The 24,094-nt window shown below is 38.5% G+C and overlaps 1 pseudogene; it reads left to right on the top strand.

Annotated features, from left to right (window-relative positions):
• Positions 1–6,866: 6,866 nt before the first annotated feature.
• LOC118846700 lies at positions 6,867–7,619 on the top strand (annotated as a pseudogene).
• The last annotated feature ends 16,475 nt before the right edge of the window (positions 7,620–24,094 follow it).

Raw genomic sequence — 24,094 nt, 5'->3', positions numbered from 1 at the left:
TCCTATAAAGGGAAAACTAAGAATTGATTAATTAATTGATAAATGGAGAAGTATTTATTAAGTGATTACTATGTAGCAGGCAATGTGCTAAGTATCAGTTATAAAGTCGAAAGCAAAATAATGTCATCCCTCTGGGTCTTACAGTCTAATGGGGGAAACAACACACATTGGGGACTTCTGGCCAGGAAAGGTGTTTTCGTCTATGATGTCACAAGGATGGCGAATGGAGCAACCGAGCTTCCAAAAAATATTCCCTTGCCAGATGCCATGTTAGTATTCATTAGATTTCTTTCTGAGAGATAGAGGTGGAAAATAGGGAGAAAGGGAGTATTATGTGAAGGCTTCAGGAAGGACAAGAAGACAGTAGAGATGATGCAAGCTCACATTTGAGCTGAATACAGTTGTTGTTCATCCTTCATTTTCCAAGAGGACCAATGACATCATGGAGTGATGTCTGCAGTTGCACATGAATTAGACTGAAGTGAGGCAGAGTTGCACAAAGCCATCAACCTCACGGTCTTTTCCAGGGTCATCAAAGTCCACTGGCAGGACAAAAGTCAGGACTACTGGCAATGGCCTGGGATGTGGTGGATGACCTTGGCATCTTTGAGGTCTGACCAAGCCCTAAGTTCCCCACAGCACCTGCTTCAACCACTTTCATGGCTGCCATTGGAACAAATTGTTCTCATCCACCCATTCTACCATTTAACATAGTGCTGGGAATGCTGGCTATAGCAATAAAAAAAAATTAAAGGAATAAGTATAAGCAAAGAAGAAAGAAACTATCATTTTTCCAGATGTTATTATGGTGTACTTAGAGAACCCCAGAGAATCAACTAAAAATTATTGGAATAATGAATAACTTCAAAAAATAGCAGGATAAAAAATAAATCCACATGAATCATCAGCATTCCTATGCAAAGACCTATAAAGAAATGTTGTTGTTTTCTTGGCAAAGACACTGGAGTGGTTTACCATTTCCTTCTCCAGCTCATTTTACAGATGAAGTGCTGAGGCAAACAGGGTTAAGTGATTTGCCCAGGGTCACACAAATAGTAAGTGTCTGGGGCTGGATTTGAACTCAAGATGAGTCTTCCTGATGCCAAAGCCCAGGGCTCTATCCACTGTGCCAGCTAGATTCCATTCAAAACAACTGCAGAAGCTACAAAATTTTTGGAAGTGTGTATCTTCCACAATTCACCTAAGGACTATATGAATCACTATTAAACTCTCTTTGCATGAACAGGCAGATCTAAATAATAAAGAAACATTAATTGTGAATGGGTAGGTTGTATTGATATAATAAAAGTGACAGTACTACCTAAATTAATTTACTTATTTGATTCTTGACCAATCAAAGTATCAAAGGAATAATTTATAGAGGTATAAAAAATTAAAACAAAATCTGGAGGAACAAAAGTTCTAGAATCTCAAGAGTAATAATAAAAAAAAAGGTATAAAAAGGATAAACCATAAACTCCTCTGTTTAGTTTTGAAAGCCCTTCTCAACCTCTCCCCAATCTATCTTTCCAGGCTTATTGTATACATTATTCTCCATCATTTTTGCATTGTGTGATCCAGACAAAATCGCCTTTTCTCTGTACCTACCACATAGCACTCCATTTCCCATCTCGATGCCTTTGCAATGGCAGTGCTCCCTACTTGGAATGCACTTCCTCTTTACTCCCACTTCAGTCCTCTTTCTTTACTATGCAGCTTGAGCACCTTCTTCTGCATGAAACCTTTCCTGATCCCCACAACTGCCAGTGCTCTGTCTCCCAAACTATCTTGTATTTACTACTTTGTATAGGTTTGTATTTTTTAACTTAATGTTTATACTGTATATATTTTTATATATGTATATTATATATATGTATATATTAATGTGCTTGTTGTCATAAATATAAGTTTCTTAGTAGCAGGGCAAAAAAGCCAACTATTGCAAGGAGCAGATTTAGGAACCAGCTAAGCAAACTGGCCAGCAGAGACACTGTGTAAGGACTCCATGAGAAGGACAAGCAGGATAGGGATGAGGAAAACGAGGAAGATGAGGAGGAGGAGGGCCAGGCCCTACAGCGGGATTTGCCTTCACCAAGCTCATATCCCACACACATGTCTTCTGGCTCCAAGACTAGCATTCTTAACATTACGCCATTCTCCCTCCAAACTAGCTGTGTGACCCCAGGAAAGTTATTTAACCTCTCTGAAATTCAGTTGCTTCACCTGCAAAATGACAGGATTCTTTCCAGCTACAAAATCCCCTTCTTTTACAAACGGCTCAAGAACCTGGATTTGATGTTATATTGCTGGATTTAATGTGTACAATCCACAGATGTTTTTAAAAAGTTTTCTGATCACTATGGGTTTTGAATTAGATAATGTTCTATGAGTCAGTGCAACCTAGAGGCCTTAACTTTGGACTCAAAAACTAGGGCTTATGTCCAAACCACAAAGATCCACACTCAGCCGCAGAAACTTGCACAAACTATAAATACTTTGTTGGTTATTTCTATTGTGTGATGATCGCGTCTGTGTTTATTTGCTAGTCTGAGCTGGTGGTATCTATTCTCACGTGTGAGATCCTAGAAGGCAGAGTCTATATTTGTTGAACTTATTATTTGGACTCTCAGACAATATTGGGTGTATATGGGTGTAGTCTAAATACATCTAATCATGATAGTGTAATCTCCACTTCAGACACATTACTCTTTCATGTTATGTCATTCATTACCTACATACTAGAAGGAGGAAGGAAGAAAGGAGGAAGGAAGGGAGGAAGGAAGAAAGGAGGAAGGAAGGAAGGAAGGAAGGAAGGAAGGAAGGAAGGAAATAAGGAAGGAAGGAAATAAGGAAGGAAGGAAGGAAGGAAGGAAAGAAAGAAGGAAGGGAGAGAGGAAGGAAGAAAGGGAGGGAGGAAGGACATAAGGAAGGAAGGAAATAAGGGAGAAAGAAAGGAAGAAAGGAAGGAAGGAAGGGAGGGAGGGAGGAAGGAAGAAAGGGAGGAAGGAAGAAAAAGAGGGAAGAAGGACATAAGGAAGGAAGGAAGGGTGAAGGAAAGAAGGAAGGAAAGAAGAGAGGGAGGGAGGGAAAGGAGGGGAAAAAAGGAAAGAGAACGGAAGACAAAAAGAAAGACAGATAGAAAGAAAGAAACCTTTGCTAGAGATCTACGATGTTCCAAGAACTGTGCTAAGTACATTACAAATATTATCTCATTCAATCCTAACAATAACCCTGGGAAGTAGGGATGATTATTGTCACCACTTTACATTTGAGGAAACTGAGGCAAATGGAGGTTATATGATTTGCCCATGGTCACACAGCTAGGAAGTGTCTAGATTTGATTAAGAGACTAGATTTGAACTGAGGTCTTCCTGACTCGAGCCCCAGCACTTTACCCATTGAGCCGCCTAGCTGCCTTTTATAGATATGTAACATGAATATCTCATTTGATTCAGGATATGTAATAAAATCAACATGTTGAATAGTGAAGATGGGTTTTTACTTTTTACTCAAATGCAAACTTCCATACTAAAACATCATAAAATGTAAAAATTCCCCATCTCCACAATGTGGACAATAACAGCACCTCCCTCCCAGGTTGTTGTGAAGATCAAATGAGATAACATATGCCAAGCACTTAGCACACTGCAATATAGCAAGTGTTTAACAAAATCTTGTTTCCTCACTTCCAAGCTGAGATACAGATATTTTATCTTAAAGGCAATAGGGAGCCAGTGGATTTTTTTTCGAGTAGAGAAGCAACATGGGAAGACTTGTGTTTTAAGAAGATTATTCTGATATCTATGTGGTAAATGGATTGGAGATGAGAGAGATTGCAAATGAGAAAACAATTAAGATTATTACAATTATTACAATGTAATACAATGTAACAGTTACTACAATGGTCAAGGTGGGAAGTGCTAAAGGCCTGAACTGGAGTGGTCACTTTATAAATAGTAAAAAAGGAGCTGGATGTAAAATATGTCTTGGTGGTAGAATCAGTACAACTCAACAACTTATTGGATATGGATGGAAAGAGAGAGGGAAAAGGCAAAGTTGATTTTAACAAACCAGGGTAACTGAAAATACTGTGGTATATCCAACAAAAATACTAAGACTTGTAGGAGGACTAAGTATTATGGAGGAAAACATTGAGTTCCATTTTGGACACATTGAGATTGACACATGAATAAGCATCCATATGGAGATGTCTAGGAAGCAGCTGGCAACATGTGGGGAATTGTGGGAATTGAGTGAACCACACTGACTCCATTTTGTGACTCAATTCTGGAGCTAGTTCAATTCCCTTTCTATTCTATAATGGGTCTAGTCCAATTTCTGTCTTGAGAGAAAACTTTATTCAATTATGAGAATTGTGAGAAAATGTTATTGCATTGTTTGAATATAGCCCTACATGGCAGGAAGCTGGACAACCTCTACCTGTAGCTTAAAGACTCTTAACTAAGGATCTAGATTATGCTGACCAGAAACCCAGTCAGATCCAAAGACTGATGTAAGGAGTTTTCTCACAATTATACATCTCAAGAAATCCACATGTCTCATCAGAAAACTAGCCCTGTACTGATCAATCAGTTACTGTTTCTTTGTTCCTTTGATTGAATACAGACACTTGGAAGGAATGGGACACCTCTTTTTTGATTTTAGGGAATTGCATCCATTTGTTCTCCTTCTCCCAACATGAAAAGCCCCTAATCTTTCTGCTAGTTGAAATCTGATTGCCTAATTTTATATCCTGTTTTATATCCTGTTAATTGTTTTCTTTTAATGCACAAAAACCTGTGTCCCTTGTATTTGGGGTTCAGTGCCAAGCTGAAGAAGGCCTGGTTCCTGTTTGTTATGCAATTGGCGTGCATTGCTTACTAAATTTAAGTGCTTGGAAGCTCAAACCTTTGTTTCCTCAGACATTTCATCTTTCACCCACTACATGTGAGATCAGGAGAAAGACTATTTCTAAATTTTTATCTAATGGAGGTCTGGTGCATGAGCAAAGTGCTTTTAATGGTATCTCTCCATGTGGAGACACTGGAGATGCTGCTTCCTGATTCAGGGAAAGTTGTGATGGAGTGGAATTTTGGCGAGACTATGAGGTATGTATTCTGGTTGGTTAACTACATGGTGAAGAGGAGGCTTTTTGACTGGCTGCAGAGACATTCAAAGAGGATTGCCAGCTGGAGCCACTTCCTCTTTGCTTCAGAACTCTTCGGGAAGCTTGGTCACTACTTCCAAGGAATGGAATGGAGTTATGAATTAGGTTGATAAGTCTAGTGGACACCTTGGCAAATTGGCTTTTCACAGTTTGGGTTTGCAGCCAACACAACATTGATGTCTCAAGGAGCAAGGAGTGACCCTGGGATCCCAGTGCAGTTGTAGCTGAGAAATGGACTCATCTGGCAGTGATTCTGCCTTTGGATGTGAACTTTATGGATCTAAAACTATTCAGGAACTGAGCTAAGTTGAACCTACTTTCCCCAAAGACTGAGGTGCTATGGTTTCCCAAAGTGTTGGAGAAAATGCATTCACTTTTTCCTTGCTATCTCTTCAAAGTAAATGTCCCTTTATAAAAGCTACCTTATGTTACAAGGTTGGAACTGGGGTGCTAATCATTGGCCACTAAAATGGGGTAGTGGGGAACACAGCTGGTGGGGGCTTAAGTTGCTACCAGAAGAGAAGAGACCACCCTCAACCTTTCACAGTACTTTAGAACCCTGAGGGACAGAAGTAGCAGCCTCTGAAAGAGAGCTACCAAGTGACTCACTTGACACATAGATTTGGCAGTCATCTTCATAGATAGGATCATCAATTCCATAGGAACTGATAAAATCACTAACATATGGGGATAGAAAGAGATGAAAAGAGGAGAGAGCTTTGGGGAACTAATCCTTAATTGAGGGAAGATAGAGGATGATCCAACAAAGGAGATAGAAGGCATGGTGAGATAGGAGATAGGATGGCAAGAGAGGACACTGACACAGAAACCAAGAGGATAGAGAGTAGGAGTTCTCAACAGTGTGAAATACTATAGAAAGGTCAAGAAGATAAGGACTGAGAAAAGAACCTGAGGTTTGCCAGTTAGGAGATCACTAGTAACTTGGGAGAGATAATTTAGGTAGAAATGAATCATTTTAGAAAGAGAGAGAGTCGGGGCAGCTAGGTGGCACAGGGAGTAGAGCACCTACCCTGGAGTCAGGAGGACTTGAGTTCAAATGTGGCCTCAGACACTTGACACACTTACTAGCTGTGTGACCTTGGGCGAGTCACTTAACCCCAAATGCCCTGCCTTCTCCCCTCAAAAAAAAAAAACAGAGAAAGAGAGAGAGTTGTGGCTTGGATAGAAGGCTTCTCAGCCAAATTCCAACCACCAACACTAAGAGGGTAAGGTAGGAATGTGGGACAAGAGAAGGTCATGACTCTAGGGCTACCTAGCTGTAGTCTGGAAGGAATCAGTCCCTCATTTCCTTGGTCAGAAGGAGCAAATAAGAGGGAGCCTTTGTTTTTTGGTTTGTTTTTACTTTTGGTTAGTCTTATACAGACATATGGGCATCTAGGTGGCAGAGTGGATAGAGTACCAGGCCTAGAGTCAAGAAGACCTGAGTTCAGAATTGGCCTCTTTGCTGCGGTTTCCTCATTTGTAAAATAAGCTGGAGAAGAAAATGGCAAAAACCCTCTAGTATCTCTGCCAAAACATAAAATAAAATAAAATAAAAACCCAAACAAACAAACAAAAAAGGGGGTTATAAAGAGTCAGATGTAACTCAAAGACAAAACATGCAGCCTCCGTATGGGCGGGTGGGCACGTGGGCTCCCGGTGCGTGCCACGGAGGCTCCACCGCAGGGCCCATTGCGGGATGGTCCCAGGCCGTTCTCCAGGTGATATACTGAGGCGGAGCCTGGAAAGCCAGGACGCCCAGACCAGACAGCCGCAGGATGCCGTCTCCAACATGGAGAAGCACTTCATGAAGCTGTTCCAGAAAACGGCCCGGCTGCGGGACAAAACCAACCTCCTGGTGAACGAGATCAATACCTATGCCGCCACTGACAAGCCCAACCTGAAGCACGGCCTCAAGAACTTCCCTGATGAGTTGGCCAAACTTCAGGATTATAGGCAAGCCAAGGTTGAAAGACTTGAGGCCAAAGTAGTTGAACCTTTGAAAACTTATGGAACTATTGTGAAAATGAAACAGGAGGATCTCAAAGCAACTCTAACAGCAAGGAATCGTGAAGCTAAGCAGTCAACTCAACTAGAAAGGACGAGTCAGCAGAATCCATCAGATTGGCATGTTATATCACAGAATATATTTTCAGAATTTATAAAAATTGAAATGCTACTCCATGGCAAAGCTTTAGAAGTCTACACTGCTGCCTACCAAAATATACAGAAGATTGATGAAGAAGAAGATATAGAGATTTTTTGGAGTTCTCTTTATTCACCTGATTATTTAACACATTTAGACATTGATTGAGCAAACTCCAAATCCCCTCTTCAGAGATCTATATCTGCCAAGTGTATACCTGGAACAGGACAGATTCCCACCAGTTGGATAAGAAAAGATCAACAAGATGGTGGTGATGAATTAGAAGTTACAGAAGAAGAAAATTAATTTTACATTTGTTTTTTAAGTTTCCCTCAAAATCAACAAAACTTCCATTTAGATTGTCAGTTAAAAATTTTAAACTAGGCAACAAGAAACTAACCTATATGTATACACACATATATGTAAAATTACACTCCATTTAACAAATATTTCAAAGAACCTAAAGTTCTAAAAAGCAAATGGCTTTTGAGGAATTATCCTCAGAATAGAATGTGATTAAAGGAAATTTCTGTAGCCCCAAAATGAAGTAGCTAAAATGAAATTAAAAATATACCACTAGTTTCATCCTTTTAGTCAAGGTTATGATATTTGTTTAAATAATCATCTTGAAAGCTGTATTTCAGATGTTGTCATATCACACAGAAAAATGACAACTGCCAAAAGAACTGTATCACTTTCTCTTGGTTTTGTACATAGGTAACATTTTTCATGCCTTCATTGAAAAGAACCGTATCAGTTAAAATTCCTTCAGAATCATTAAGACAAATCAATAACATTCCATGAAGTACTTAAATGCAATTGTTTTACTTATTATTTGCTAAGTCAGATCTGCCTAGTTAGCACCTTAATAGTCAAAGGGCATAATAAGCAAAAGAATTAGAAGGCTAAGGAAATTGGTTGTGTTTTTATATATTCCATAAAATATGAAGGGGAAAAGGTTGTTAAAGGGTAAAAAAATTTGTGAATTTCAAATAGCAATTATTACAATGTGTGATCCTGATGTTAGAGAACCCCATAGCAGGGAGGGGAGGCACAAGCCACTAGTAAAAGTAAAGAAAGTACGAAATTACATTAGGATTTCCAAATACTAAAATTTATTCTTATTATTAATTACTGATTCTTGTACCCATAAATATCAGGTTGGAGATATTTGAATCATAGGATTTTGGTATGTCTAACATTTTTTCACTTCCAGGATTTCCTTCTGGGAAAACATTTGTAATCTTCATATTACTTCATTGATTCAGACAAGCATATTTTACTAATTGTGAAATCTATTTCCTTTGGAATGCCAGAAAACCAACTATTCACAACACATAAAAATAAAGACTTTACAGAAACAAACGAAAAAAAAACATGCAGCCAAACCTTGCCTCACAGTGACACCTACTGGTTACAGTTATAATGCAAGTTGAGAGATTTAAGGGACGCTAAAACCTGGAGGAATGAAGGAAAGCTTCCTGGAGGAGTTATCACCTAAATTGGACCTTCAAGACAGAGAAACATTTCAACAAGCAAGAAGATTATAGATATATTATAGATATTATAAATAACAGGAATAGGTTAAAGTCAGAATGTGGGAAACCTTAATGCCTGGCTAAAGAATTTGTATTGTATTTGTAAGCAATGGATCTGGGGGCATAGGAGTGATATGGTCAGACATTGCATTAGGAATTACTTAGCCTGATTTTCTTAACTTCCAAAATGAATTAATTATTCTGGCTTTTATAACTTTTACAATGTTCATAACAGAAAATCAGTTTGACAACCTACATATCTGGAATCCAAAGCATATAGAGTCTTCTTTAATCCCCAGCAATGATGCTCTACATTTTAGACACAATTTGTAATAGGTTCACATGAGACATCTAATATTTGGGATAAATGGCCTATCAGGTGGGTTAACTATCTATTCATCTGTGTTCACATCAGAAAGAAATGTAACTGGACCTTATTATCTTAGCTTTTTACAGAAATACTTTCATTGAGTCAAGATTAAAAGCTATATCCTTGATTTTTATAGAGGGCCAATATAAGAAATGTCCATTTGAATGATATTTCTGGGTCTGACCTTAGAATTGTAGCTGAAGATGTACATTGTATTTATTACCCAATGTTAATTAAATTACAATGCATTCAATAATTTTCTCTAGAGTTCAGTGCCAGGATAAAGTTTGTTTCTCAAGATGAACTGGAATGTATCCTTTTTTAAAATCAGATAATAAGAATGAATCAAATATTTACCTTTTCCCCCTTAACTTCCAGAAAGCTAAGAGCTAAATTCAATTGTCAACTATAGGAACTAACTCATCCCAGATGCTCTGCAGTGCCTATTTTTCTACTCCTTAAAACATCTTTGTTGTTATTATTTTAAATCTTCCAGATGTTCCTATTTGCAGATGCTATTGGGCTAACTAAATCAAGCCCCAGAATACTACAGGAGATCCTCAACAAAATCTGTGTTCACTCCATAGAAATCCACTTAAGAATCCCTATAGGAAAACAAACAAACCAATGAAGAATGGTTCTTGCCCAGATTGTGACATGCAGCTGAATTAACATTCTTTTGACTCAAGTCAATGAACCCCCCTATTCATGCATCTGGACTCCATGTTAAGAACCCCTGATCTGGAGAACCTGGGTCTAGTATGGTATAGTGATTCACTTGGACTGTTTGAGATGCAGGGAAGGAGGCAAAGGATGGCCAAGACATCTAGATTGAGCATAGGTTCTACAGTGACATGCTGGTAAGTGTTTGACAACTAGCTCTCTAGGGGGTTAAATGTATATACAACACACTTTTCAGTTAAATCTGCATTATTCATCATTTTCTATCACTTTCTTAAGTCTAGATAATCAACAAAACAATAAATCAAGCTCTGATTTGTAGTGTTTGCTAAAAATTTAACAGTTGGCTCCCAAGCCCTCTTGGGAGCTGGTTCAAACTGACACCAGCAACAGCCCTAGCTCCAGAAGTAAAAACTCATCGTTGTTATAGAAGGAGGTGTTCGTATCAATGAGAAAATAGCTTTTGGTGTTTGAAAACTTGGTCTTGAAGAAGAGCAGGGCATCCAGGATTTTTACTGGACCCTAACAGAATTTTTTCTAATACGTAATTCTAATTGATCAATTTGGCTAAGTTGGCAATTAGCTGTGATCTTAGGGGCATGGTCTCTCTCACATGACTGGGCAGCTTAAACACATGCATGGCCTAAGGACTGGATGATAAACCTACTTACCACTAGGTGGCTTTCTAACCTTTAAAAAAATAGAATAAAAGCAATTTCTATTTCAGGGAGTTTGAAGGAAGAAAATGATACCCACAATTTTCTAACAACCACTGCTCTTATTTAAATGCATGAATGTGTAGAACTGAACTGGTTTCATTTTTATTTTAAAAAAAAACTGCTCTTGGTATTGGTTGTTTCCTTGATAGAGAAATTCTCACATCTGGCAATCCATTTTAATTCATTTCACTCCATTTTTGTTGTTTTCCTATGTCATAGAGAAACTGACAACAATGGTGTGTGGTACTGATGAGGGCACAGTCTCTGGGAACCCCCTTGAACCTGGAGTACAGTCTCTGGGAGCCCCCTTGAACTCTCCTGGAGTCTTCCAACTGAATCTGGTCTTCCCCTAAGGCCAATCATTTTGCTTAGACCTCTTCATTTTAATGGGTGCTATGGAAAAAGTACTGACTCTGGAGTCAGAGGTTATGGATTCAAGTCCTTCCTCTGACACTATCTGTGTAATTTTGAGCAAGTCATTTTCCTAATTTCTAAAATGAAAAAGTTGGACCAGGTGGCCTTTGAAGTTCATCCAGTTCTTGATCTATAACCTTATAATAGGTATAGGGATTGGAACAGAGATTTCATTAGTAAAGAAACTCCCAGGTGAGAAAAGTCCCCTTCTTTAGGGAAGTCAGCACCTTCTTTACAAATTATGACCTTAGCTCTGATTCCTTAAGTGACTTGCCCAGGTCAGTATGTATCTAAGGGACATTGAACTTGAACATAGGTCTTTGGGGCTCTAAGGTTAACTCTGTACCTACTACATCATCCTGCCTCTCTAGATTCCTAGAAACTATTTCTAAATATAAATATCTTCAATTCATTTCTTCAACAATCTCAGAACCATTTACTATGGTTTTAATTAAAACTAAGATTTGTAATTCCTAAGTTCACACTTCTCCAAAGATCACAGATGCAAGGTTATGCTTCTATCACAAGGAAACTGCCATTGGCTTTCAAGACTTTCAAATTAATTTTTTTAAAAAAAGACAGAAGTGAATAATCTATTAGCACTTATTAACTCCTACTATTCATCGGTGACAACTTTTCTTGTACAAAACCCTTTTAATTTAGAAAAAAAAAGCAGCAAATATCTGAAATATGATTTTCTTTTTCTTCCTACTCATCCAATTCTCCATTATTCAGGGCTAGAGAATTCATCCTGTGGTATATTCAGGACCTTGAATTCTCTGTTCTCCTCCTAACTATAGCCTGCCTTTAGGTCATTCCATTGCTCATTAGTACCCTGTACCACAGGACAGACAAGGGAAACAAAAGCTCAGTTCTTTTGAAAAACACCCCCAGAATATAAATGACTGATGCTCCAACTACTTTATGTCCTTTGTTTTGGAAAGGAGGCAGATGGAAAAGAATTTAAGATGAGATGTGTCAGCCACAGTGAGATAAATACTTCCCCCAACCTATGCCAAGCCCTACAGGCATAACAAGGTTGAGATGGGTCCTGTTATAAGACAAAATAAATAAATAAATGAAATTTTAAATGATGTCTCTTTTTCCAAGTTCATGGGCTTTCTGACATCATATTTTGCAGAGCTCAATTAGGGCCCTCAATTTGTGGACCCAGGAAGGTTGTGCTATACACATATCTAAGGTGGATATACCCCTCTCAAGTCCTCATTTTGTAGCACAGACTCTTCGTGTTCATACTATTTTGCCAAAGAGGAGAGAGCTCCGTAAAATAAAGCTCAAGTTGACTGACACATTTTCAATTGCTCCATTCAATATTAAATACAGAGAAAGTAAAACATTTCTTAAAATTCCCTGTTTATAAGAAAATCAACAACAATTTATGTGTAAGAAGATCTGGGTTTAAGTGGATTGCAAAGTCAATATAAGTCAACGGTGTGATGTGGAAGCTCCCCTTATGCTCAACCCCCAGAACTTTGTGGATAAATCTTAGACAGTTGCTGAAGATGCACATAGGTTAAGTGGCTAGCCCATGGTCATATAGCTAATTAGTATAAGAGTCAGGATTTGATCTCAGGTCCTTCCTAACTTCAGGGCTTACATATATCATCCACTGGGCCACTCCACCTCTAGTGAATTTACTGAAGTTAAATCCAGTGCCTATTTTATACTAAGTGCTAGACGAAGAAGTATAAATCATAATCCCTGCCCTCAAGGAACTTACAATCTATTTGGAGATGTAAGGTATAAAAAGAATGAAAAGGTATAATCCTTAGAATTTGTACCTTGTGGGATATGGGATTTCATCACCATGTATATTCCTTATACCAACTGTAAAACCTCTAAGTCTTATATCAACTTATTTTACATAGTATAGAGTATGGAAAATGAGTATACATGTACACACACATCTGACGATTTAGGTTTTTCTGTGTTCATTTCAAGATAAAGAAGAGGTTCCTGTATTCTTACATGGATGTAAATAATTTATATAGTGCTATAAAGCTGTCTGCAATTCTTTTTGTTCTTAATTTCCTTTGGTTTCTAGACAATGTTTTTTTTTCCTCCTCCTTTCCTTCTTCTTTGTTCTTCCCCCACTCACATTTAACCAACTAAAAAGAAACAAAATACATTTGGTATATCCTTCAGATGGGCTGCTAGGTGGTGTGATGGATGGAGCACCAGGCCTGGAGTCAGGAAGACTCATCTTCCTGAGTTCAAATCTGGCCTCAGATACTTCCTGACTGTGTAACCCTGGGCAAGTCACTTTACCCTGTTTGTCTCATTTTCCTCATCTGTCAAATGAACTGAAGAAGCAAATGGCAAACTGTTCCAGTTTCCTTGCCAAGAAAACCCCAAATGGGGTCACAAAGAGTCGGAAAGGACTGAAAAATGAGCAACAGCAAAATATCCTTTAGAAAGTTCCACTTCATCAACTCTCTTAAAAAATTCTTTTGGTTTTGGTCTCATGCTGTTTTTGCGTCACAGAAACACTTTATGACCTCCATTCTACAAGCATCATAATTAATCTCAAATGCTAGAAAATGAATTGGCTAGAAATGTTCTTTGCTGGTTTCTAAAGATTTATTTTCAAAAGGACTCTGACTATGCTGTGTGAAGGGAGTGAGCGACAGCAGCTTCCATTACGAGTAGAGGTTTCATAAAATCCTAGGACCATAGAGCTGGAAGGGCTGGCTATACGATCATCTAATCTGAACCTCTTGTTTTATTGATGGGGAAACTGAGGTAAAAAAAAAGTGAACTGTGCCCACAAGGAGGGACAGAGGCTCCTAACTCAAGTGAGTTCTCTCTACTACACAAATGAGAGGTTAATTAATTTGGCAGTAAACAGCAGCTGAAGGAAGTAAAATACATATATTTAGAGTACTTTTAACTCCATTATTTATTATGTTCCACACCTCCTGTAGGGTTTTTTGTGCCTCTGAAAACAAGAATAATATTTTTAACTAAACATTTTAATGTTCCAGCCTCATCTCTGCTTTTACTGATAATTTTATACCATTTGTCTTAATCATCTTTGTCCTTCAGTTTTCTTGTCTTTAAAATGAAGGGATTGGACCAGATAATTTCTGAGATTCCCTCCTAGCTCTAAATCTATCAACCTCTGACCTAGTTACTTCATAAAAAATTTCCAGTGTCAGGAAATTGATTCAATGAAGCAGCTGGCCATTGCTTGATTGCTTTCCCCAGTGCCTTGAGCTACAATTCCCAGCAAAGTTCACAATGCCTAGACCTTAAACACTCCCCAAATCAAAGTCACAATCTTTTTTTAGGGTCCAGACCTCCCATGCTGATGGACCTAGAGCTTACACTGACCCCCAAATGCATAATTGTTCAAAGTCAACATACAAAATTTTGCAAAGGTCCTCTGGGCCAGAGTGCTTCTAAAATCTATTCCACCCCATACCCCGCCCCAAAAGAATCATGACAGAAAAAAATAATAAAAGCAAAACAAACAACTAGTAGTAATGAAAAATAGATGAGACAAATGAAAAGGGAGGAAATATCCTAAACTTCCTTTTCAAAACAAAAGTTCTTGATATGATCCCAGCAAGATATAATTTGTGGCCTAGGGCCATGTGGCTTCGAAGCAAGTTATTCAGACCAAATTTGATCTTGGGTGTTGGCACAAAAGGTCAATATCTCTTTATTTCAATATTACCCTCCTCCAAAACTCACCTTGGAAAATCTGGGAGTGTAATCTTACCTGGATTTCCAGAGAAGTGAATGACAAGGTCTCCAGCTTCTATGTAAGCATCCAATATAAAACTGACCATGTACTTTTTTTTACCAAAAGGCAGGCATTAGATCCTCCTGAAGAATGGGGAAGAATCATACACATGTCTGTGCACACACACCTCATTGCCGTACTTGTGTGATCCCTCTAGAAGAAAGATGGAAAGGAAAAGTAGTCAGAAAGGACTGAGCAAGGGTCTCCATTTACTTTCGTAAGCCAGAACAACTACTAGAGTCCACCATCCAATCACAGGATCACAGTATTTATCTTTCTCATTTTATAGATGAGGAAAATGAGGCATCTTGAAGGTAGACCCCATCCCTCAGGAAGAGTCAAGGAGTGGCTTCAAACCCATCTATTCATCTTTGGGTAGGCCCAGTCATTGACACTTAACCAGGGATTATCTTTTGTCCTGTTACCAAGGTTCCAATGTACATATCCATACTCTCTGTGGAGAGAGCTATGGACAAAGATTCCAAACTAAAGCTGAGCTTCTGGTAAGCCCACCAAATGCATCAGGGAACACTCCTGATCAATTCTCTTCACACTATCATGGCACGGAGGTGGCCTTGGGGTCTCAAAGGCTTTGTTAGCAGAGGGCAAATTTCACCAGGTCCAAGCAACAGAAAAAGACTGGAAGCCTGGTATTTGCAGAAGGGGAAATCCTCCATTGCTATATGCCAGACAAGTGGGTCTTCCAGCCTTTGTTTGAAAACCTTTGATAGTGGGAGGCTCAATACTTCCTGAGGTAGTCCATTCCTCTATGGGTCAGTGCTATTTGTTAGAAATATCTCCTGACCTCAAGGGTAAATGTGACTTTGGGGGAACTTTATGGCTCTTGTCTAAGAACCAGCCTAGTTAAGTCAAGAGATTCCGATCATCAGGCTGACCAAAGGGAGCTAAGTGCTTTGGCGCAGCAGATCCCAATGACCATCTAAATCAGAGAGGGAGAGACCTTAAAACATCACAGATTCTGCAATTCACTTCAGTTCAATTCAATGCACACTTAGAACCTTCCCAGAGGACAGAGAGCTGACCCCAGAGTAAGGAAGATCTGGGCTCAAGTCTAACAAATAACTTAATGTGTGACCCTGGGCAAATCACGTAACCTCTCAGTGCTCTGGGCAATTCTCTAAAGAGGTATCCAGGTGGTGCAGCTGGTAGAGAATCTGGGCCTGGAGTCAGGAAGGCCTGAGTGCAGATCCAGACACTTCCTATCTGTGTGACCCTGGGCAATTCACTTTGTCACTGCTTGCCTCAGTTTCTTCATCTGTAAAATGGAGATAAGAACACTTCCCTCCCAGGATTGTTGGGAAGATCAAATAAGACGACATATATAAAGTGATTAGCTCAATGTGTGCCACATAGCAGGCCCTTAATAAAGGCTTGCTTCTTTCTTCTAAGACTAGTTGCAGAGAAGGTGCTGACCCATTTTGGTAGAGAAAGTTCCCTATCTCAATGAAATCATGGTTCCACTCCATATAACTAAGTGATAAGGAATGGAATATGAAGATATTCTAGGTACTAGGGGATACAGAGACAAAGGAGAAAAAGAGGCACTGTCCTCAAGGAAAGTATGTTCCAATAGAGGAATAGGATAGACAGATGACCTATAATTTCATCAATAGAGGGAACACCCAGAGGAGGAAACTCCCTCTACCAATGCCCGTTGGCACATTCTCTCCAACTTATAATCTTATAGAGTTTCCTAAAACACTGAGAAATTAAGTGATTCGTCCAAAGTCCCCCATCCAGTACAGGTCAGAGGAGGTACTTAAACCTAGGTCTCACTTGTTCCTAGGCTGGCTTTCTCTCTACTAAGCCATGCCATCTCTCTAATGGAGTGGGATGAGGAGGCATAATATTTAAATAGATAAATAATACATCTTTCCTTTTACTAACCTTCAACTGAAAATTAGCATTTTCTCCAGCTATGAATATGGATGACCAACATTATTCTGAGGGGGTTCTAGGTTCACTAGACTACCAAAGCTGAAGAATCACTGAGGTTCTACTTAGTGGGAATTTTTTTTAAAGCTTATCATAGAATGAAACTCTTGATTCTTCTTTCTCTTCCATTGTAGTTCTTTCTTTTACTCATGTAGTTCTTTTATCCCCAAATTTTCCATCAAAGTTGAAGTCCATTCTTTGATTGAGTAAAGTGAAGGCTCTAATGACATTTCAGTGATAAAAAAATTGAATGTTTCCACTATAAACTTAGGATAAAAATACCCTAATTCTTGTGAAATAACAAATATTACAGTTATCTCCCCCTTGTCTCTGGGATATTTCAGCGATGTGGGCATTCAGGCAGCCTTAGCATGCCTTCCTTGGGGTGCCTGCTGGCTTATCCTACAGATTAGATTAGTGCTCACTTTCCAATAACAAATGAAAAATTAGATGCCGAGCAAGTAAGCTTATAGCTATTGCAGTTGCCAAAGCTAATTACATTTATTATACTGATGAGGCCTTTTGAAGCCCTTTTGGCCTTTGCAGCATCAGTGAAAATTGGCGTACTCAATTATCCTTTAAAACAAGGGTTCTAAACTTGGAGTTTGTGAACTTGTTTTAGGTTTTTTTTTTAATGTCTATGTTTCAGTAAAATTGGTTTCCTCTGCATTTTTTAATACATTTAAAAATATTATTCTGAGAAGGGGTCCATAGGTTTTACTAGATTATCCAAAGGGTCTTGTTACACAAAAAAAGTTATAAAGCTTGCTTTATAATCTCCCTCCTGCTAGAAAGTAAAGTCTGGATAACTGTAAATCGTAACTCATTAACAGATGTGTATGTGTTTAAAATCATTACAATCATATATACACATATGTGGGCACATGGATATGTATACATATGGGTGTGCTTATATGTATATATAGTTGTGTGTGTAGATACATACACGTGTGTATGAGTATTGGTTTGTATGTATATATGTGTGTTTGTGTGCATACATGGGTATATATGTATGTGTGTGTATTATATGTGTGTGTATCTATAGAAAGAAAGAGAGAAAAAGAGAAAGAGAGAACAAAAGAGAGAGAGAGAGAGAGAGAGAGAGAGAGAGAGAATGGGAAGATCTACCACCATGTTCTGTTCAGGGGAGTAGCTAAAGTTTCCCATTTACCTGATCCCACATGATTCAAGCTTTTCTGAAAACTGTTCAAAGTCAATTTGTTCCCAGAGGGCAGGCAGGAGAGTGACATGCTTTTATTTCTGAGTTTGCTTGTCTAAGTCAAGAACAATGCCTCTAAAGAGAAATGAGAGTGGAATATGTGCATTGAGTGTAGCCCATGGCCCTGGGAACTTAATGGTGCTCTGTTTTGCAGAACGATGCTTTCAGAAGTCCTCCCAAATGCCTGTTTAATATTGCTCCATTTGGTGCTTTGACCTCAGTTTAATCTGAACAGGCCATATGCAGCCACTCTCTTTCAAAATAATGACACCAGCATTCCACCAGTGTCAGAGGGCTTCAAGTAATGCTCTTCAAGCAAAAGATATTCCCAGAAGCAATCGAGCATTTCCAGATTTTACTTTTTAAAAACTACATGTGATAAATCTAGGAGAGAGTGAGACCAGAGGGTAATAGGAAAAAAGGAATTTTAAGACTGAATCTACTCTTTAAAATTTTTTTAAAAAATAGAATACTTTCTTCTTTGCTACCACAGTAGGCAATATGTGTTTTCCCTACAAATATACATAACAGACTTACTCCTACATTGTCACTTGGACTTGAATTTATGCTCAGCTCAAGGCTGAGCAAAATGTTGCTAAATTGCCAGGGGGTCTGTGGCTGTCTGCTTCAATACTTTATTTTTCTTTTTGAATTTCCTTTTTATTATAACCTTAACAATCATCAATAAATATGAAAATTTCAGTATACAAAGAATAAAAAGGAAGATTGTACATGAAGCTATGGTTTTGTTACACAGTTTGTTTTAAAGAAAATGCATATTAAATTTAACACAAAAGTAGTAAAATGCTCTATTTATCTTCTTCTGAACTCTGCGCACGTGTGCGTGTGTGTGTGTGTGTGTGTGTGTGTGTGTATGTATGTGAAAGACAGAGAGAGAGAGAAAGAGAAAGCAATAGGTGCAATCTGTGGAGTTTTTTGAAAATGTTTCATTGTTGCTGTTTTCTTTCTTTTTTCTTTCTTTCTCTTCCTCTTCCTCCCTCTCTGCCTCCCACTTCCCTTCCTTCCTTCCTTCCTTCCATCCTTCCTTCCTTTTGTCCTCCCATCCTTCCTTCCTTCCTCCCTCCCTCCCTCCCTTCCTTCCTTCCTTCCTTCGTTTTTCCCTTCTTTCCTTCCTTCCTTCTTTCCTTCTTCCTTTCCTTTATTCCTTCCTTCTTTATTTCATTTCTCTTGTCCAAAATCATGTCCTGCCAAGCCTCAGCCTTGCCCATCCACTACCTTCATTCCTCATGTGCTGCCAAAATGGAGCGTGAAGTGGAGAAAATCCTAAGTCTGTGCTGACTGGATCCTCTACAAATTTATGTTACATAACCTCAACTGGGTGCTCACTCATTGTGGCAAGATAATCCTTTTAAACCTCTCTAATTGACTTACTAGGCCCCTCATCATAGCAGCTCTTTCAAACCTTTTCATCCTTCTTCAAACCTCCCGTGACTTCCCCTCTTCTCTACTCTTTCAGCTGAAAATCTTTGATATATCAAGGAAAAAACTGAGGCCATTCCCTCCCCTCCTCTCTCCCTTCCTCTTCATGTCATATCACTCAATTGCCTTCCAACATTTTGTCTTCCTTTACCCCTTTCTCATGAGACCTCCTCCTTCACAAAGCAACCACTTTACATGCACGAATGATCCCCTTCCATCCCATCTTCTCCAGTGGATTGCCCCCTCTATCATCTCCACTCTTTCATATATCTTCAATCTCTCTTTGTCTACTGGCTGTTTCTCTACTGCCTAGAAAAATGTCACCATCTCTCCCAATTTCACAAACCCCTCACTTGATCCGTTCATCCACCCCTGCTAGCTATCATCCTAGATACCATCTCCCTTTCATGGCCAAATTCTTTGAGAAAGCCAACTACTGTGAGTGTCTCTACTTAATTTTTCTTACTCTCTTCTTAACTCTCTCCAGGCAGGCTTCTGACTTCATTTAACTGAAGCTCTTCAATCCAAAGTGACCAGTCATCTCTTCATTGCCAGATCTAATGGCCACTTCTCAATTCTTGACCTCTCTGCAGCTTTGGACACTACCAATCACCCCCTTCTCCTTGATAGTCTCTTCTCTCTAGGTTCGTATGACACAGCTCTCTTCAGTTCTACTCCTACCTATATGACCACTCCTTCCAAGTCTCTTTTGCTGGATCTTCATGTAGGTCATAACTACTAACCATGGATGCCCCCCAGGACTCTATTCTGAGTCCTCATCTATTCTCCCTCTATACTGTTTCACCTGGTGATCGCACCAGGTCCCATGGACTCAATTATCATTTCTAGGCAGATTTTCAGGTCTCTTTGGCTAGTCCTAACTTTCTGCCTGGTGGCAGCTAGGTGGTGTAGTGAATAGAGTGTTGGGCCTGAAGTCAGTAAGACTCATCTTCCTGAGTTCAAATCTGGCTTGGGCAAGTTTCCTCATCTATAAAATGAGCTGGAGAAAGAAATGGCAAACCACTCCAGTATCTTTACCAAGAAAATCCCAGATGGGGTCAGTCACGACTGAAACAACTGAACAACTTCCTTCCTGACCTCCAGTCTCACATTGCCAACTGCTTATTGAATATCTCAAACTGAATGTCTTGTAGACATTTTTAATTCAATATGACAAAACTCTACCCAATACTGTTACCCCCTTGCTAACTTCCCTATTGCTATCAAGGGTACCACCATCCTCCTGGCCACCTAGCCCCACCCTCACTCCCTACATAGGTACCATTCTTGACCCACAACACTCTCTCACCCCCACCCCCCCATATTCAGTAAGTTGCCAATTCCTATCTTTTCTACTTTGGTATCACCTCTCATATATGCCCCCTTCTCTCCTCTCACATGGCCACCACCCTGGTGCAGACTCTTATCACCCCATTTCTGAATTATTGTCATCACTTGCTGATTCATCTCCCTGCTTCAAATCTATCCCTACTCTAGTCCATCCTCTACTAAGCTGTCAAACTGACCTTTCTAAAGTTCGGGTCTGGTCATGTAACTTCCTTACTCAATAGTGGTTCCTTATTACCTCCAGACCCTTCTTACTGGTCCTCAAACACAACATTCCGTTTCCTGACTTCTGCCTTTTCACTGTCTGTCCCACATGCCTGGAATTCTCCCTCTTCATATTCACCTTCTAGCTTCCCTGGTTTCTTTCAAGTTTCAGCCAAAGTCCTACTTTCTACAAGAAGGTATTCTCTGACCTCCTTAATCTTATTGCCTTCTTTCTGAGATTATGTCCAACATATACATACATACATATAAGCACATGTATACATATATAGTATATATTCTATTTGTACATAGCTGTTTACATATTGTCTTCCTCATTAGACTGTGAGCTTCTTAAGAGTGGGACCATTTTTTGTCTTTCTTTGTATCCCCAGTATTTAGTATAATGCCTGGCACACAGTGGAAGCTTAATAAATGTTTATCAACTGACGAAAACAGGGAAAAACAAAACATAAAAGTGACATCACAAAGAAATTAGAAGGACAAGGAAGAACTTGCCTTTCATATCTATGTATAGAGGAAGAGTTCATGACTATCCAAAGGACAGGAGGATCACAAAAAATAAAATGGACAATTTTTTACAAGTTTTTGCTCAAACAAAACTAATACATTTACAATTTGAAGGGAAATCAGTAACTGGGAAAAAAATCTTTATCACAATTTTCTCTAACAAAGGCCTTCTATCTATGATATATAAGGAACTGATTCAAATTTGTAAGAACAAAAACAAATCCCCAATAGATAAATGGTCTAAAGATAGGAACAGTTAGTTTTCAAAGGAAGAAATTTAAGCTATCGATAGCCATATTTTTAAAAAATGCTCCAAACCACTAATAATTAGATAAGTGAAAATTAAAGCATTTCTAAAGTTTCATCTAACACTCACTAGAATCAGAAAAATGGCCAAAAAAGGAAAGAAACAGTTGTTAGAAAGGCTATAGAAAACAGGGTCACTTACACACCGCAGAACAACAACAACAGTGCACAATTAGCAAAGCTACAAATTAGTCCAGCCATTGTGGAGAGCAATTTGGAACTAAGTCCCCAGAATTACTAAACTGTGCATACCCTTTGATCCAACAAAATCATCATTAGGCATAAAAGGAACCATATGTGCAAAAGGTATTTATAGCATCTCTTTTTGTAGCAGGAAAATGTTGGAAACTAAGGGCTTCCCATCTATTGGGGAATGGCTAAACAAATTATGGAATACGCATATAATTATCAAGCTATAAAAATAACAAAATCGAAGTTTTCAGAGAAAATCAGAAAGACCTCTACTACCAGTCAATGCAGAATAAAGTAAGCAGAATTAGGAGGATAAGTTATATCATAACATTATTACAAAGAAAAACAACTTTAAAAGCCTTGAAAACTCTTTTCAATGTAATGACAAATCATTATTCCAAAGGACTGAGGAAGAAACATGCTATCCACTTCCCAACAAGGAGATGATAAGACTCAAAATCCAGAATGAAACTATGTATACATGTGTGTGCATATCTACATCTATATCTATATTTATATCTATCTCTATCTCTATATCTATATCTATCTGCCTGTCTACCTATCTACCTATCTATCTGTTGTTGTTCAATCATTTCAGCCTTGTCCCCCTCTTTGTGACCTCATTTGGGGTTTTCTTGGGAAAGATACTGGAGAGCTTTGCCATTTCCTTCTCCAGCTCATTTTACAGATGAGGCTCTGTGGCTCACAAGGTTAAGTGACTTGCCCTTATTAATTTAGAAATAGTTTTAATTTAATTTTTAAAAATATCTGTACCTTAGTAGATACCTTTGCTAAGAGTTAATTGTGTCTATTTGATAAGTATTCATGGAAATCACAACAGTGGGGGCTCATGAGACATAATTGTAGGAGTGGGTACCCATGGGGTACCCTAGAATCTGTGAGAGTAGTAGCTACTCTCTGGGGACCCAACCCTCAAATATGAATGCAAGTTGGGGGAGTAGTCTGGAAGGGGTATTATACTATAAAGCCCAATGGAGAGGTTTTCTTCATTCAGCCAATAAAACACTCAGCTTTCTTTTATATTTGCTATATGATATGCGACATCTCTTCAAGTGTCCCTGAAGCAACATCTATTATCTCCTGAGAATTTCTTAATTTTCTTTGAAAAATGATACTAGATATTTTGTGAGATGTCAGAATAACCTTCAAATTCCATTTGTTTTCTCTAAGAATTGTGAGCATTTCATCCACATCCATGGAATAATTAAACATCCCTCACTGTTTCTAATGGTCTTAAATGACACAATATTTGATGAACAAAGACTAACACCATATCGGAGAATTTGAATTCCCTCCACCCAAATATTTTGCTCTTTTATCATTTTTATATGCTTGTCTTGATAAAAGTGTTCTCGTTAAAAATTACATTATCCTGGACCATTCCATTTCTCTGCAGACAGTGTTCATGATAATAAAATGTTGGCTTCATTGGTATGCTCTACAAGTTTCTCAAACTAGAGAATAGCAATTAATATATCATTTTTGAAATGCAATAAATTACAAATATGAGGTTATTGCATAATGCATATGAGAGCTCTTAAAATTTCAAGCAGTGTATTTCATTTTGAGAAAAAAGAGAATAGTTGTGAAGTTTTTAAAACTGTTATAAAGATGTAGGATTTCACATTTTTAAAAGTTCTCATCTAAAGCAAGAATTTATTTAATAAGTTATCACGTAGAAACCACTACAAGTATCAGTCAAAACTATACTAATTTAATAATTACTCTCAATTTTTTTGAAAAGGAAATCATAATAAACCTATAGCTAGCGTTTACATAACACTTTAAGTTGCAACGCACTTTACAAATGTCATCTAATTTTATCTTCACAATAACCCTGGGAAGTAGGTGCTATTTTTAGCTCCATTTTGTAGATATGAAAATGAGGCAGGAAGTAGTTAAGTCACTCAATCAGGGTCGCTCAATTGGTAAATGTCTGAGGTCACATTTGAACTCTGGTCTTTCTGACTCCAGTTCTATTGCTCTGTCCAGTGTACCAAGTAGCTGCTTGTCTAGAAAGCCTAAAAAAGGTTAGAAAAAAAATCAGGAAAATTCTAGAATTTTTTTGCCCCCAATC

This window comes from Trichosurus vulpecula, chromosome 4, assembly GCF_011100635.1.
Source record: "Trichosurus vulpecula isolate mTriVul1 chromosome 4, mTriVul1.pri, whole genome shotgun sequence".
In the NCBI taxonomy this organism is placed as follows: domain Eukaryota; kingdom Metazoa; phylum Chordata; class Mammalia; order Diprotodontia; family Phalangeridae; genus Trichosurus; species Trichosurus vulpecula.
This window is presented reverse-complemented; position numbering and strand designations above follow the sequence as displayed.